Source organism: Cucurbita maxima, unplaced genomic scaffold (genome assembly GCF_002738345.1).
Source record: "Cucurbita maxima cultivar Rimu unplaced genomic scaffold, Cmax_1.0 Cma_Scf00204, whole genome shotgun sequence".
NCBI lineage: Eukaryota > Viridiplantae > Streptophyta > Magnoliopsida > Cucurbitales > Cucurbitaceae > Cucurbita > Cucurbita maxima.
Window position 1 is genome coordinate 44,321 of NW_019272220.1, and position 15,616 is coordinate 59,936.

The window sequence follows — 15,616 nt, forward strand, 5'->3', positions numbered from 1 at the left end:
TAGGCTAGACCATATGCTTGATGAATTGCATGGCTCATATCTATTTACAAAGATTGATTTGAAATCTGGATATCATTAAATTAGTATGCATGTACGAGATGAATGGAAAAGAGCTTTCAAAACTAAGGTTAGATTGTATGAATGACTTGTTATGCCTTCTTGGTTAACTAATGCTCCTAGTACATTTATCTTAATGAATCGCGTTTTGATAGAATATTTAGAAAAGCATGTTGTTGTACATTTTGATGATATTTTAATTTATTCAAAGACTTTGTATGAGCATGTAAAGCATGTTAAGTAACTTTTGATTATGCTTAGGAAAGAGAAAGTTTATGCTCATTTTAATAAGTGTAGTTTTTGCATGGAAAAAGTTAATTTTCTTGACTTCATAGTTCGTAAAAATGGAGTAGAAGTAATTTCTTGCTCTAAAGCAGAAGGAATCCTTAATTTGAAGGAAAAGAGATTGTAGATAGGATTTTGAAACTTACCCCTAATTTGAGCCCAAAATAGATTTTCTTGAATTTGGCTTGTTCTTGAGGTTATTTCTCTTCGTTGTCTTCTATGGAAACATTCTTTGGAGGTGCAATTGGGATCGTCCTTGCTTGACGTATTCTCGTGTATCGACGAATTGGATTGGGGGAATGATTTCTTGGCACTTTCAGCATTGTAAGAACAAGTTTGAAGAGAAATGGTGTAGAATTGCTCTTGAATTTTGAAGAAATCTCAGAGAAGGAGACCCAAAATCTAAAAGCTTATTGCATACTATTGGGAGCTCGATTGTTGTTCCAAACTATTGCCTAAACTTTCAACTTTACAGGGCAAGCTTAAACATACATTGAGAGAACCACTATGATTTTGAGATTGAAATTTCTGGATAATTCGTAAAAAATATCTACACGGGTTAGAGGACACATATTTTTATCCCTTTTTATTCAGGGTTCTTATAACCAACTACTCTATTTTTCTATTAAACAATATCGTCACAGCATACATGACATTACTGCTATCATGAAAGAATTCATTTACAACATTTCATAAACAATGCTATGGACTTAAATGTTCATAATGAACTCATTAAAACAATATTGTTATGAACAACATAGTGGAAAACAGATAACATTAGTTTAAATAAAAATAAAGCAATGCCCTGATCTAACCTAAGGATCACTAAAAATAACATGAATGCAACTACCCTAACTTTGATTTCTTGGCCTTGAACGCAACGTTGTCATCCGTAAATGGGTATCTTAACTTTACTTTAAAATGAGAGTAGCATGTGGTTTGAGTACTTTAATAAATACTCAGTAAGTAATCCCACTCTTAGGGTCGGAATATGAATGACGTGTAATATAGTGGGACCTATCCTTTCATAAATACATTGTGGCATGGGCTTGAGCTTTGCTTTTCAGTCCGAGCAGAGTTGAATATGTTGTACTTCCCTACACACGACTCATGAATGTGCACATTGACCACCAGGTGGGTTGGTATAAGAGTACTCTATGGGTTTGCCTCGTCGAGCTTGTGCACACTCACACTACCAAATACCATGAAGGGAAACGACCAGCATAATATCATACGGAACATAAATATTTTAAGGTATGTGTTTATACTAATCATAATGAGGAAGTATCTCAATGCACCTCCCATATAAAATGCATGAGATCCCTAACATTGAAACACGACATAACGTTCCTATGAGACATACATACTTGATTCTTGTCATATTGTTCATGATTAACAATACATGGTTTTTCTAATGTTTCATAGGCATAGGGTGTACTAAACATAATATAGAAGTATCTCGATGCACGTGGTATACAAAATGCATGAGGTCCCATATATTCATGGCGCTAATCATACCTCAAATATATTCCTAGCATAGTGTTCCTATGAGATATAAATACTTGATTCATTTCATATTTTTAATAATTAACAATACATGATTTTCTAATGTCTCATAGTCCTAGAATAGTGTATATGATATCATAGCGTAACTTGTATGCAACATATCATATATCATATCATATACATAACATAGTATATGTCATACAATCATAAAACACGACATGTGCAGGGGCCACAGGTAGCGATGTCCATTCCCCGTCATCATCCCCACCATCTATTTCATTCTCCATTTCCATGAAATTCTCTATTTATTTTTGTGCGGATCAAGGTAAGGGATTCATGGCAAGGAAGTGGCAGGGATCGGATTCCCCATGGAGAATTTTAGTGGGATTTAAATCCAAGAGTCACCAAGAGTTTTGAAGATGAAAGGCCAAGAATCTTTATAGGAATAATGACTTTTTAAGGGTTAGGAACAGTGGCATTGTTATGTCTCTGTTTAGTTTTAGAAAACCTTATAAATACATTTGTTATTACTATCGTAAAATGGTAAAGTAGAGCAAAGTAAAAAAAGAAAAGAAACAGAGAAGAAATATAAGGTTTTTTCAGAGTGTTCTTTGTCTCCTTCTATCGTTAGTGTGTGGTTTTTTCAGAGTGTTCTTTGTCTCCTTCTATCGTTAGTGTCTGGGACTTATTTCACAAATTTATGAGTTTTCGTTAACAAAATTATATCAAGCCAATGGCGAATGTGTGTCAAATTCTGCTACCGCGACTAGTGAAGACTAACTACGGGAATTGAAGCATTCATATGAAAGCTTTTTCCGGTTCTCAAGATGCATGGGAGGTGGTCAAAGAAGGGTTAGAAGAACCAAAAGATACCACGGGTTATACAGCGGCACAAAACAAGACGTTAAAAGAGGTGTGGTCAAAGGATAAGGCGATACTATACATGTTGTTCCGAGCCGTTGACGAGTCGGGCTTTACGAAGCTTGCCAATGCAACTACTTCAAAAGAAGCGTCAGAAACTTTAGGAAAAGTGTTCAAAGAAATCGATCGAGTCAAGCAAGTGCGTCTCCAAACTCTTCGTGGCAAGTTGGAGAGCATGAAGATGAAGGAGTCAGAAAGTGTATCTGACTACATCACGCATGTACAAACTCTAGTTAACCAACTCAATCGAAATGGAGAAATGTTAGCCGAGACACGGGTTTTGGAGAAGATTTTAAGGTCATAACCAACAACTTTAGAATGTTTTATGCGCGATAGAAGAGTTAAAGGACCTAGCAACGTTCACAGTCGACGAGCTAGCCAGTTTTCTCGAGGAAGACGAGCAACGTAAGAAGAAGAAGGAGGAAACACTTGATCAATCACTTCACACCAAGGCGTCAATCAAAGATTAAAAGGTACTCTACTCTTAAAATTTTGAAGGTAGAGGTTTTGATAGTGAAAGTAGTAAAAATGGTCACTGTGCTCAAGGAAGTAGTCATGAAGGATAATATAAGAAGAAGGGACAGCCGAGCCAAGCAAATTGGCATGGAAGAGGACGCAATGGAGGAAGAGGCAGTCGATCAATTTACTCCAACATTCAGTGCTACAAATGTCATAAATATGCACTATGCAAATTATTATAACTCCGACAAATGTTACAATTGTGGTGGAGGGCCATTTTGTAAAAGATTGTCGAGCCGATAAAAAGGTGGAAGAAACAATCAACCTAGCCTTGGTGACGCAACAAACCAAGGTCTTAGGTCTTCTCTTGATGGCTAAAGATAAAGATCTGAAAGCGTAAGAACACAACGGAGAAAAAGACGATGGCGGTAGTTGTGAGGCGGTGAAAACCGTTGGAAACGAGGGGATACACAGGGGATTCGGCAAAATCGCCATATTGGAGATGAGAAAATCGAAGAAGGAATCTGGATTGAACACGCAATTGACGAACGAGCCAAAGAAACTACCAGATCATCAGAAGGAGAATAGAGATTTAGAGCAACAACCAAAATCTACAGTGGATAAATCTATGGAGAAGTCTTAGTTGCAGACATTGAAATCCCTGAACGAGCGCATTTTGAAGGAGAAAGTAGAGATTGAAAAAGAAAAGAAAGCTTTTAGAATTGGAGATTGAAAGCTTAGAGAAGAATGGGCTGAGCTGAGTGGGAGTTCTTTTCTATCTCACACCGGAGAAGAAAGAGAATGGGAAAGTAATTTCTAAGCTTGTGAAAAGAATTGAAAAAGTATGGAGAAAGAGAGGAATGTTAATGATAAGTCGTGGGTTCAAAACCAAGGTGCGTGCTGGAAAGTGAAATTCTTTACATTGAAGCGTGGCACCATACGGATCGAGTTGAACATCCTTCTAGTCAAACTTGGTTAGATGTGGGCGTGGGTCGGAAGAGCTATCGCGTGTCGAATATCGAGTGGAGCCGAGTCACTTTACAACAAGCCTGACGCGTTATTCCACCTAATCGTCAATACGTGTCCCTCAGGCTTTCTGACACGCTTTCCCTCCCTCAAGTTGACACGTGACACGCTTTCCCTCCCGCAAGTTGAAACGTGGCCGCTTTCCCTCCCGCAAGTTGACACGTGGCCGCTTTCCCTCCCGCAAGTTGACACGTGGCTTGCTGGCTATCTGACGCACTTTCCATCCCACAAGTTAACACGTGGAAAATTTTCTCTCTTGACAATGCGTCTGATGCGTTATTCCACCCAATCGTCAATACGTGTCTCTTAGGCTGTCTGACACGCTTTCCCTCCCGCAAGTTGACACGTGGCTTGCCGGCTGTCTGATGCGCTTTCCTTCCCACAAGTTGACACATGGCTTGTCGAAAATTTTTCTCTCATTAGAGTTGCAATACTGAATCTGGCCTTCAAAGTGAGTTCATTAACCTCCTTGTTCGTGAAAAGACTATAAGAAATCCAAGAATTTCATCTTTCTTAAAAGAACATATGGAACCGCCAAAATAAGTTCATTTACCTCCTTCTTGTTTCTGAAAGAACTTTCAGAAATCCTCGAATTTCATCCTTCATTGAAAGAACATATCGAACGACTCAGATCTAAAGAAAAATTGTGAACGGCCGTATCATCGGTTTAAAGTTCGTACTGTTGTGACCTCGTATCATGTAAAGATATTATTAAGAATTAATAAAACTTGGCCTATGTAATTGTCGAACCTACGACCTCCACGTGTCCAAGGCCTTTTGTTCTTTTTTGCATCTGTTATTTTGGCTTTTTAACACGACAATCTTACAACTGAGCTTATTAGGCATAGATTTTATGCACATTATAGATCGTTAGCTCATAATCCAACCAATCGAGTTTCGTTTACATAACTTTATGCATAATAAACTTAAAAAAGTCATTATCTTCTAAAGTTCGTAGTGTTTTAACTCGTATCATGAAAAGATATAATTAAAAATGAGGGAAATTGGCGGCACATGCAGGTGTCGAACATGCAACCTTCGAGTTATTAGCACGATGCTCTAACCAACTAAGTTAATAGGCCATAAATTTTCTTGCTTGACTATGCACTTGACATGTTATTCCACCCAATCGTCAATACGTGTCCCTCAGGCCGTCTGACACGCTTTCCCTCCCGCAAGTTGACACGTGGCTTGCCGACTGTATCACGCGCTTTCCTTCCCACAAGTTGACACGTGGCTTGCCGAAAAATTTTCTATCATGAGAGTCACAAACTGAATCTGAGAAATCCTCGAATTTCATCCTTCATAGAAGTACATATCGAACAACTCAGATCTAAAGAAAAATTGGGAACAGCCGTATCATCTATTTAAATTCGTACTGTTGTAACCCCGTATCATGAAAAGATATTATGAATAATTAATAAAACTTTGCCTATGTAATTGTCGAACCTACGACCTTTACGTTTTTAACACTACAATCTTACAACTGAGTTAAATGGTTATAGATTTTATGCACATTATAGATCGTTAGCTCCTAATCCAGCCAATCGAGTTTTGTTTACATAACTTTTTGCATAATAAACTTAAAAAAAATCGAGTTTTATTTACATATCTTTTTGCATAATAAACTTAAAAAAGTCATTATCTTCTAAACTTCGTAGTGTTTTAACTCGTATCATGAAAATGATATAATTAAAAATGAGGGTAATTGGCCCCATGTAGGTATCGAACATGCAACCTTTGCATTATTAGTATGACGCTCTAACCAATTGAGCTAATAGGCCAAAGGATTTCTCACCTCACAATGCGCCTGACGCGTTATTCAACCCAATCTAGACAAGTGGTTTGCCGGCTGTCTCACGCGCTTTCCTTCCCACAAGTTGACACGTGGCTTGCCGAAAAGTTTTCTCTCATGAGAGTCGAAATACTGAATATGGCCTTCAAAGTGAGTTCATTTACCCCCTTGTTCGTAAAAAGACTCTGAGAAATCCTCGAATATCGAACGACTCAGATCTAAAGAAAAATTGTGAACGGTCGTATCATCGGTTTAAAGTTCGTAGTGTTGTAACCCCGTATCATGTTAACATATTATTAAGAATTAATAAAACTTGGCCCATGTAATTGTCGAACCTACGACCTCCACGTTTTTAACACGACAAATCTTACAACTGAGCTAATTGGGCAAAGAATTTATGCACATTATAGATCGTTAGCTCCTAATCCAGCCAATCGAGTTTCGTTTACATAATTTTATGCATAATAAACTTAAAAAAGTCATTATCTTCTAAAAAAAATCGTAGTGTTTTAACTCGTATAATGAAAAGATATAATTAAAAAAATGAGGGAAATTAGCCCATGCAGGTCTCAAACCTGCGACCTTCGCGTTATTAGCACGACGCTCTAACCAACTAAGCTAATAGGCCATAGATTTTCTCACCTGACAATGCACTTGATGTGTTATTCTACCCTATCGTTAATACATGTCCCTCAGGCTGTCTGACACGCTTTCCCTCCCGCAAGTTGACACTTGGCTTGCCGGCTTTCTCATGCGCTTTCCTTCCAACAAGTTGACACGTGGCTTGCCGAAAAATTTTCTCTCATGAGAGTCGCAATACTGAATTTAGCCTTCAAAGTGAGTTCATTTACCTCCTTGTTCGTGAAAGGACTCTGAGAAATACTCGAATTTCATCTTTCGTAAAAGAACATATTGAACGGCCAAAATAAGTTCATTTACCTCCTTCTTGTTCCTGAAATGACTCTCAGAAATCCTCGAATTTCATCCTTCATGTATGAACATATCGAACGACTCAGATCTAAAGAAAATTTTGAACGGTCGTATCATCGGTTTAAAATTCGTACTGTTGTAACCCCGTATCATGAAAAGATATTATGAAGAATTAAAAAAACATGGTCTACGAAATTGTCGAACCTACGACCTCCACGTTTTTAAAACAACAATCTTACAACTGAGCTAATTGGCCATTGGTTTTATGCACCTTATAGGTCGTTAGCTCTTAATACTGCCAATCGAGTTTCGTTTACATAACTTTATGCATAATAAACTTAAAAAAGTCATTATCTTCTAAAGTTCGTAGTGTTTTAACTCGTATCATGAAAAGATATAATTAAAAATGAGGGAAATTGGCCCATGCAGTTGTCGTACCTTCAACCTTCACATTATTAGCACAAAGCTCTAACCAACTAAGCTAACAAGCCATAGATTTTCTCACCTCACAATGCGCCTGATGCGTTATTCCACCCAATCGTCAATACGTGTCCCTCAGGCTGTCTGACACGCTTTCCCTCCCGCAAGTTGACACGTGGCTTGCCGGCTGTCTCACGCGCTTTCCTTCCCCACAAGTTGACAGTGGCTTGACGAAAAATTTTCTCTCATGAGAGTCGAAATACTGAATCTGGCCTTCAAAGTGAGTTCATTTACCTCCTTGTTCGTGAAAAGACTCTAAGAAATCCTCAAATTTCATCTTTCATAAAAGAACATATCGAACAGCCAAAACTAGTTCATTTACCAACAAGAACATATCGAACGGCCAAAACTAGTCCATTTACCAACTTCTTGTTCTTCCTTGTTCGTGAAAAGACTCTAAAAAATCCTCAAATTTCATCTTTCATAAAAGAACATATCGAACGGCCAAAACTAGTTCATTTACCAACTTCTTGTTCCTGAAATGACTCTCATAAATCCTCTAAAGAAAAACTGTGAACGGCCGTATCATCGGTTTAAAGTTCGTAGTGTTGTAACCCCGTATCATGTAAATATATTATTAAGAATTAATAAAACTAGGCCTATGTAATTGTCGAACCTACGACCTCCACGTTTTTAACACGATAATCTTACAACTGAGCTAATTGGGCAAAGATTTTATGCACATTATAGATCGTTAGCTTCTAATCCAGCCAATCGAGTTTCGTTTACGTAACTTTATGCATAATAAACTTAGAAAAAGTCATTATCTTCTAAAAATCGTAGTGTTTTAACTCGTATAATGAAAAGATATAATTAAAAAAAATGAGGGAAATTGGCCCATGCAGGTCTCGAACCTACGACCTTCGCGTTATTAGCACGACGCTCTAACCAACTGAGCTAATAGGCCATAGATTTTCTCGCCTGACAATGCACTTGACGTGTTATTCTACCCTATCGTTAAGACGTGTCCCTCAGGCTGTCTGACACGCTTTCCCTCAGGCAAGTTGACACTTGGCTTGCCGGCTTTCTCACGTGCTTTCCTTCCCACAAGCTGACACGTGGCTTGCCGAAAATTTTTCTCTCATGAGAGTCGCAATACTGAATCTGGCCTTCAAAGTGAGTTCATTTACCTCCTTGTTCGTGAAAAGACTCTAAGAAATACTCGAATTTCATCTTTCGTAAAAGAACATATCGAACGGCAAAATAAGTTCATTTACCTCCTTCTTGTTCCTGAAATGACTCTCAGAAATCCTCGAATTTCATCCTTCATGTAAGAACATATCGAACGACTCAGATCTAAAGAAAATTTTGAACGGCCGTATCATCGGTTTAAAGTTCGTACTGTTGTAACCCCGTATCATGAAAAGATATTATGAAGAATTAAAAAAGCTTGGTCTATGAAATTGTCGAACCTACGACCTCCACGTTTTTAAAACAATAATCTTACAACTGAGCTAATTGGGCATAGGTTTTATGCACCTTATAGGTCTTTAGCTCTTAATACTGCCAATCGAGTTTTGTTTACATAACTTTATGCATAATAAACTTAAAAAAGTCATTATCTTCTAAAGTTCGTAGTGTTTTAACTCGTATCTTGAAAAGATATAATTAAAAATGAATGAAATTGGTCCATTCAAGTGTCAAACCTGCAACGTCCACATTATTTGCACAATGCTCTAACCAACTAAGCTAATAGGCCATTGACTTTCTTGCCTAACAATGCGCCTGACGCGTTATTCCACCCAATCGTCAATACGTGTCCCTCAGGCTGTCTGACACGCTTTCCCTCCCGCAACTTGACACGTGGCTTTCCGGCTTTCTCACGCGTTTTCCTTCCCACAAGTTGAGACGTGGCTTGCCGAAAAATTTTCTCTCATGAGAGTCGCAATACTGAATCTGGCCTTCAAAGTGAGTTCATTTACCTCCTTGTTCGTGAAATGAGAAATACTCGAATTTCATCTTTCGTAAAAGAACATATCGAACGGCCAAAATATGTTCATTTACCTCCTTCTTGTTCCTAAAATGACTCTCAGAAATCCTCGAATTTCATCCTTCATTGAAGAAAATATCGAACGACTCAGATCTAAAGAAAAATTGTGAACGACCGTATCATCGGTTTAAAGTTCGTACTGTTGTAACCCCGTATCATGTAAAGATATTATTAAGAATTAATAAAACTTGGCCTATGTAATTTTCGAACCTACGACCTCCACGTTTTTAACACGATAATCTTGTTATGCCTATGTAATTCAAAACTAAGGTTGAATTGTATGAATAACTTGTTATACCTTTTGGAAAATATCCATAGCTCAATTCTTGTTCCAAACTGTTACCTAAACTTTCAACTTTATAGGAGAAACTTAAACTGACATTGAGAGCTTCAGAATCAGTGTGATTTTGAGATTGAACTTTCTGGATAATCTGTAAAAAATATCTACATTTGTCAGAGGACACAGATTTTTATCCCTTTTTATTCATGGTTCTTATAATCAACTACTCTATTTTCCTATTAAAAAATATAGTCACGGCATACATGACATTACTACTATGCATGAGAGCATGTATTTACAACATTTCATAAATGGTGCTATGGACTTAAATGTTCATAATGAACTCATTAAAACAATATTGTTATGAACAACATAGTGGAAAACAGATAACTTTAGTTTAAATAAAAATAAAGCAATGCCCTGATCTAACCTAAGGATCACTAAAAATAACATGAATGCAACTACCCTAACTTTGGTTTCTTGGCCTTGAACGCAACGTTGTCATCCGTAAATGGGTATCTTACCTTTACTTTAAAATAAGAGTAGCATGTGGTTTGAGTACTTTAATAAATACTCAGTAAGTAATCCCACTCTTAGGGTCAGAATATGAATGACGTGTAATATAGTGGGACCTATCCTTTCATAAATACATTGTGGCATGGGCTTGGGCTTTGCTTTTCAGTCCGAGCAGAGTTGAATATGTTGTACTTCCCTACACACGACTCATGAATGTGCACATTGACCACCAGGTGGGTTGGTATAAGAGTACTCTATGGGTTTGCCTCGTCGAGCTTGTGCACACTCACACTACCAAATACCATGAAGGGAAACGACCAGCATAATATCATACGGAACATAAATATTTTAAGGTATGTGTTTGTACTAATCATAATGGGGAAGTATCTCGATGCACCTCCCATATAAAATGCATGAGATCCCTAACATTAAAACACGACATAACGTTCCTATGAGACATACATACTTGATTCTTGTCATATTGTTCATGATTAACAATACATGGTTTTTCTAATGTTTCATAGGCATAGGGTGTACTAAACATAATATAGAAGTATCTCGATGCACGTGGTATACAAAATGCATGAGGTCCCATAACAATAAAGCATGACATATATTCATGGAGCTAGGAAGCTAGTCATACCTCCAATCTATTCCTAGCATAGTATTCCTATGAGATATAAATACTTGATTCATTTCATATTTTTAATAATTAACAATACACGATTTTCTAATGCCTCATAGTCCTAGAATAGTGTATATGATATCATAGCATAACTTGTATGCAACATATCGTATATCATATCATATACATAACATAGTATATGTCATACAACCATAAAACACGACATGTGCAGGGGCCACAGGTAGAGATGTCCATTCCCTGTCATCATCCCCACCATCTATTTCATTCTCCATTTCCACGAAATTCTCTATTTATTTGTGTGGGGATCAGGGTAAGGGATTCATCGCAAGGAAGTGGCAGGGATCGGATTCCTTATGGAGAATTTTAGTGGGTTTTAAATCAAGAGTCAGTCTTAGAGGGAAAGGCCAAGAGTGTTGAAGATGAAAGGCCAAGAATCTTTATATGAAGAATGACTTTTTATGGGTTAGGAAATAATGACATTCTTATGTCTATATTTAGTTTTAGAAGACCTTGTAAATACATTTTTTATTACTACTGTAAAATGGTAAAGTAGAGCAGAGAAAAAAAAAAGAAAAGAAATAGAGAAGCAATAGAAGGTTTTTTCAGATAAACAGAGTGTTCTTTGTCTCCTTCTATCGTTAGTGTGTGTGAGACTTATTTCACAAATTTATTAGTTTTGTTTAACAAATGTGTATCAAGCCAATGGCGAATGTGACGGGTCAAATGTCGCTACCGCGACTAATGAAGACAAACTACGAGAATTAGAGCATTCATATGAAAGCTTTTCTTGGTTCTCAAGATGCATGGGAGGTGGTCGAAGAAGAGTTAGAAGAACCAAAAGATACCCTGGTTTATACAGCAACACAAAACAAGGCGTTAAAAGAGATGCGATCAAAGGATGAGGGGGCACTTTACATGTAGTTCCGAGCCGTTGACGTGTCGGGCTTTGAGAAGCTTGTCAGTGCAACTACTTCAAAAGAAGCGTCGGACACTTTAGGAAAAGTGTTCAAAGGAATCGACCGAGTCAAACAAGTGCGTCTCAAAACTCTTCGTGGCAAGTTGGAGAGCATGAAGATAAAGAAGTTATAAAGTGTATTTGACTACGTCACGCATGTACACACTGTGGTAAACCAACTCAACCAAAATGGAGAAATGTTAGCCGAGACGCGGGTTTTGGAGATGATTTTAAGGTCATTAACCAACAACTCAACCGAAATGAAGGAGTCAATCAAGCACTTCAAACCAAGGCGTCAATCAAAGATGAAAAGGTACTCTACTCTCAAAATTTTGAAGGTAGAGGTTTTGGCCGTGAAAGTAGTAAAAATGGTCATGATTGTCAAGGCAGCAGTCATGAAGGATACTGTAAGAAGAAGGGACAATCGAGCCAAGCAAATTTGCATGGAAGAGGACGCAGTCGAGGAAGAGGCAGCCAATCAATTTACTCCAACATTCAGTGTTACAAATGTCACAAATATGGTCACTATGCGAACGATTGTAACTTCGACAAATGTTACAATTATGGCAGAGGGGCATTTTGCAAACAATTGTCGAGTCGATAAAAAGGTGGAAAAAACAATCAACCTAGCCTTGGATGACGCAACAAACGAAGGTCTTCTCTTGATGGCTCAAAATGAAGATCTAAAAGCGAAAGAACATGGCGAAGAAAAAGATGATGGTCGTAGTTGTGAAGCGGTGGAAGCCATTGGAAACGAGGGGATACGCAGCAGATTTGGCAAAATCACGATATTAGAGACAAAAAAATCGAAGAAGGAATCTAGATTGAACACACGATCGACGAACGAGCCAAAGAAACTTCCAAATCATCAGAAGGAGAATAGAGATTTAGAGCAACAACCAAAATCTGCCGCTAATAAATTTGTGGAGAAGTCTCAGTTGCAGACGTTGAAATTCCTGAACGAGCGCCTTTTGAAGGAGAAAGTAGAGATTAAAAAAGAAAAGAAAGCTTTTAGAAATGGAGATTGAAAGGTTAGAAAAGAAAGTGGCTGAGCTAAGTGAGAGTTGTTTCTATCTCAAACAGGAGAAGGAAGAGAATGAGAAGGTAATTTGTGAGCTTATGAAGAGAATTGAAGAAGGTGTGGAGTGATAGAGGTCAGCTACTGATGAGTGGTGGGTTCAAAACCGGAGGAGTGCGTTGGGAAGTTAGATTCTTTACATTGAAGCTTGGCACCATACTGATCGGGTCAAACATCTATCTAGTCAAACTGGGTTAGATGTGGGCATGGGTTGGAAGAGCTACCACGTGTTGCAAATCGAGTGGAGCCGCGTCACCTTACAACACGCATGACGCGTTATTCCATTCATCGTCAATACGTGTCCCTCAGGCTGTCTGACATGCTTTTCCTCCCGCAAGTTGATACGTGGCTTGCTGGCTATCTGACGCGCTTTCTGTCCCACAAGTTGACACGTGGCTTGTCGGAAAATTTTCTCCTGACAATGCGCATAACGCGTTATTCCACCCAATCGTCAATACGTGTCCCTCAGGCTATCTAACGCGCTTTCCCTCCAACAAGTTGACATGTGGCTTGCCGGAAATTTTTCTCTCCTGAGAGTCGCAATACTGAATCTGGCCTTCAAAGTCAGTTCATTTACCTCCTTGTTCCCGAAAGGACCCTCAGAAATCCTCGAATTTCATCCTTCATAGAAGAACATATCGAACGGCTAAAATAAGTTCATTTACCTCCTTCTTGTTCCTAAAAGGACCCTCAGAAATCCTCAAATTTCATCCTTCGTATAAGAACATATCGAACGGCCAAAATAAGTTCATTTACCTCCTTGTTCCTAAAAGGACCCTCAGAAATCCTCGAATTTCATTCTTCGTAGAAGAACATATCGAACGACTAAAGAAAAATTGTGAATGAGAAAGGTTACCTCGCAGGTCTTATTGGTTTACAGTTCGTAGTGTTGTAACCCCATATCATGAAAAGATATTATTATCAATTAATAAAATTTGGCCTATGTAATTTGTCGAATCTACAACCATCACGTTATTAACACAACAATCTAACCAACTGAGCTAATTGGGCATAAGTTTTATGCACGTTATAGATCGTTAGCTCCTAATCCAGTCAATCGAGTTTCGTTTGCATTACTTTATGCATAATAAACTTAAAAAAGTCATTATCTTTTAAAGTTCATAGTGTTTTAACTCGTATCATGAAAAGATATAATTAAAAATAAATGAAATTAGCACATGGAGATGTCAAACCTGCAACCTTCACGATATTAGCACATCGCTCTAACTAACTTAGCTAATAAGCCATAGGTTTTATGCACATTGTAGATTGATAGCTCATAATTTAATAAATCGAGTTTAGGTTACATAATTTTTTGCATGATAAACTTAAAACTTTAAGTCATTATCTTTAAAGTTCGTAATGTTGTAACCCCGTATCATGAAAAGATATTATTAAGAAGAAATGAAATCGGCCCATGCAGGTGTCAAACCAACGACCTTCACATTATTAGCCCGACATTCTAACAAACTGAGCTAATAGGCCATAGGTTTTATGAACATTGTAGATCGATAGCTCCTCATTCAGTCAATCAAGTTTCGCTTACATAATTTTATGCATAATAAACTTAAAACTATAAGTGATTATCTTTTAAATCTAGTATCATTAAATATATCATTATTGAGAAGGAATGAAATTAACCATGCAAGTGTCAAACCTGTAGTAGCTCCTAATATAGCCAATCGAGTTTAGGTTACATAATTTTATGCATAATAAAACTTAAAACTCTTTAATTTCAAGTCATCATGAAATTAGCCCATTCAACCTTCATGTTATTAACTCGACGTTCTAACCAACTAATCTAATAGGCCACAAGTTTTATACTCATTGCAGAGTAGTAGCTCCTAAACCAGTCAATCGAGTTTAGGTTACATAATTTTATGCATAATAAACTTAAAACTTTAGGTCGTTATCTTTTAAAGTTTGTAGTGCTTTACCCCCGTATCATTAAAGATATCTTTGAGAATTAATTAAATTGACCCATCCAAGTGGCAAACATGCTACCTTCGCACTTAATTAGCGCGACGTTCTAACAAACTGAGCTAATGGACCAAAGGTTTTATGCAACTTGCAGATCAATAGCTCCTAATCTAGCCAATCACTTCATTTTAAAACATTATATTTAAAGTTCGTAGTGTTGTAACCCCGTATCATGAAAAGATGTTTTTAAGAGAATTAATGATATTGTCCCATGGTAAAAGGGAGGTCCATCACTTCATTTTATAAGCCCAGTTGAACTGTTTAAAGTCATTCGAAAAATACATTTTTTGACGGCTCTAGGTTAATATTTTGGCTGATCCGGCTTGGGTTTGATACGTTCGGACACTTTCTTCTTTCAACTTTTCAGAAGCTTAAATTAGTATGACTATCTTTTGCCTAGTTAAATTTTTAGAATCGAGTTTAAATTATTAATGTACCGGTAGGTTTAGTTAGTTTATATACTTATGGGTAAGTTTAAATTACTTTATACAAAAGTAGGTGAGTTAATTTCCATAATAAAATTTTAATTTATGGTTGTTGGACTTCTTAGGGAAAATTAAAATTTAGAGGCCAGCATTAAGCTAACGTCAAATGGTTGTAGCTGCTTCAAAGGCTAACCAAGTAAGTGGCCTTACCATCAATTGGTTATAATTGTGTGTTGTATGATGACACGTGCTCGTGGCTTTGCAAATTGTAATAGCCCAAGCTCATC

General features: G+C 37.4%; 2 non-coding genes across 2 annotated transcripts; both read right to left on the reverse strand.

Annotated features, from left to right (window-relative positions):
- Positions 1-6,603: 6,603 nt before the first annotated feature.
- On the reverse strand, positions 6,604-6,677 carry TRNAI-AAU. The gene has a single exon. It is a non-coding gene; the product is annotated as a tRNA-Ile (tRNA).
- A 1,615-nt stretch (positions 6,678-8,292) lies between these two features.
- On the reverse strand, positions 8,293-8,366 carry TRNAI-AAU. Its single transcript has one exon. It is a non-coding gene; the product is annotated as a tRNA-Ile (tRNA).
- Between the last annotated feature and the right edge of the window lie 7,250 nt (positions 8,367-15,616).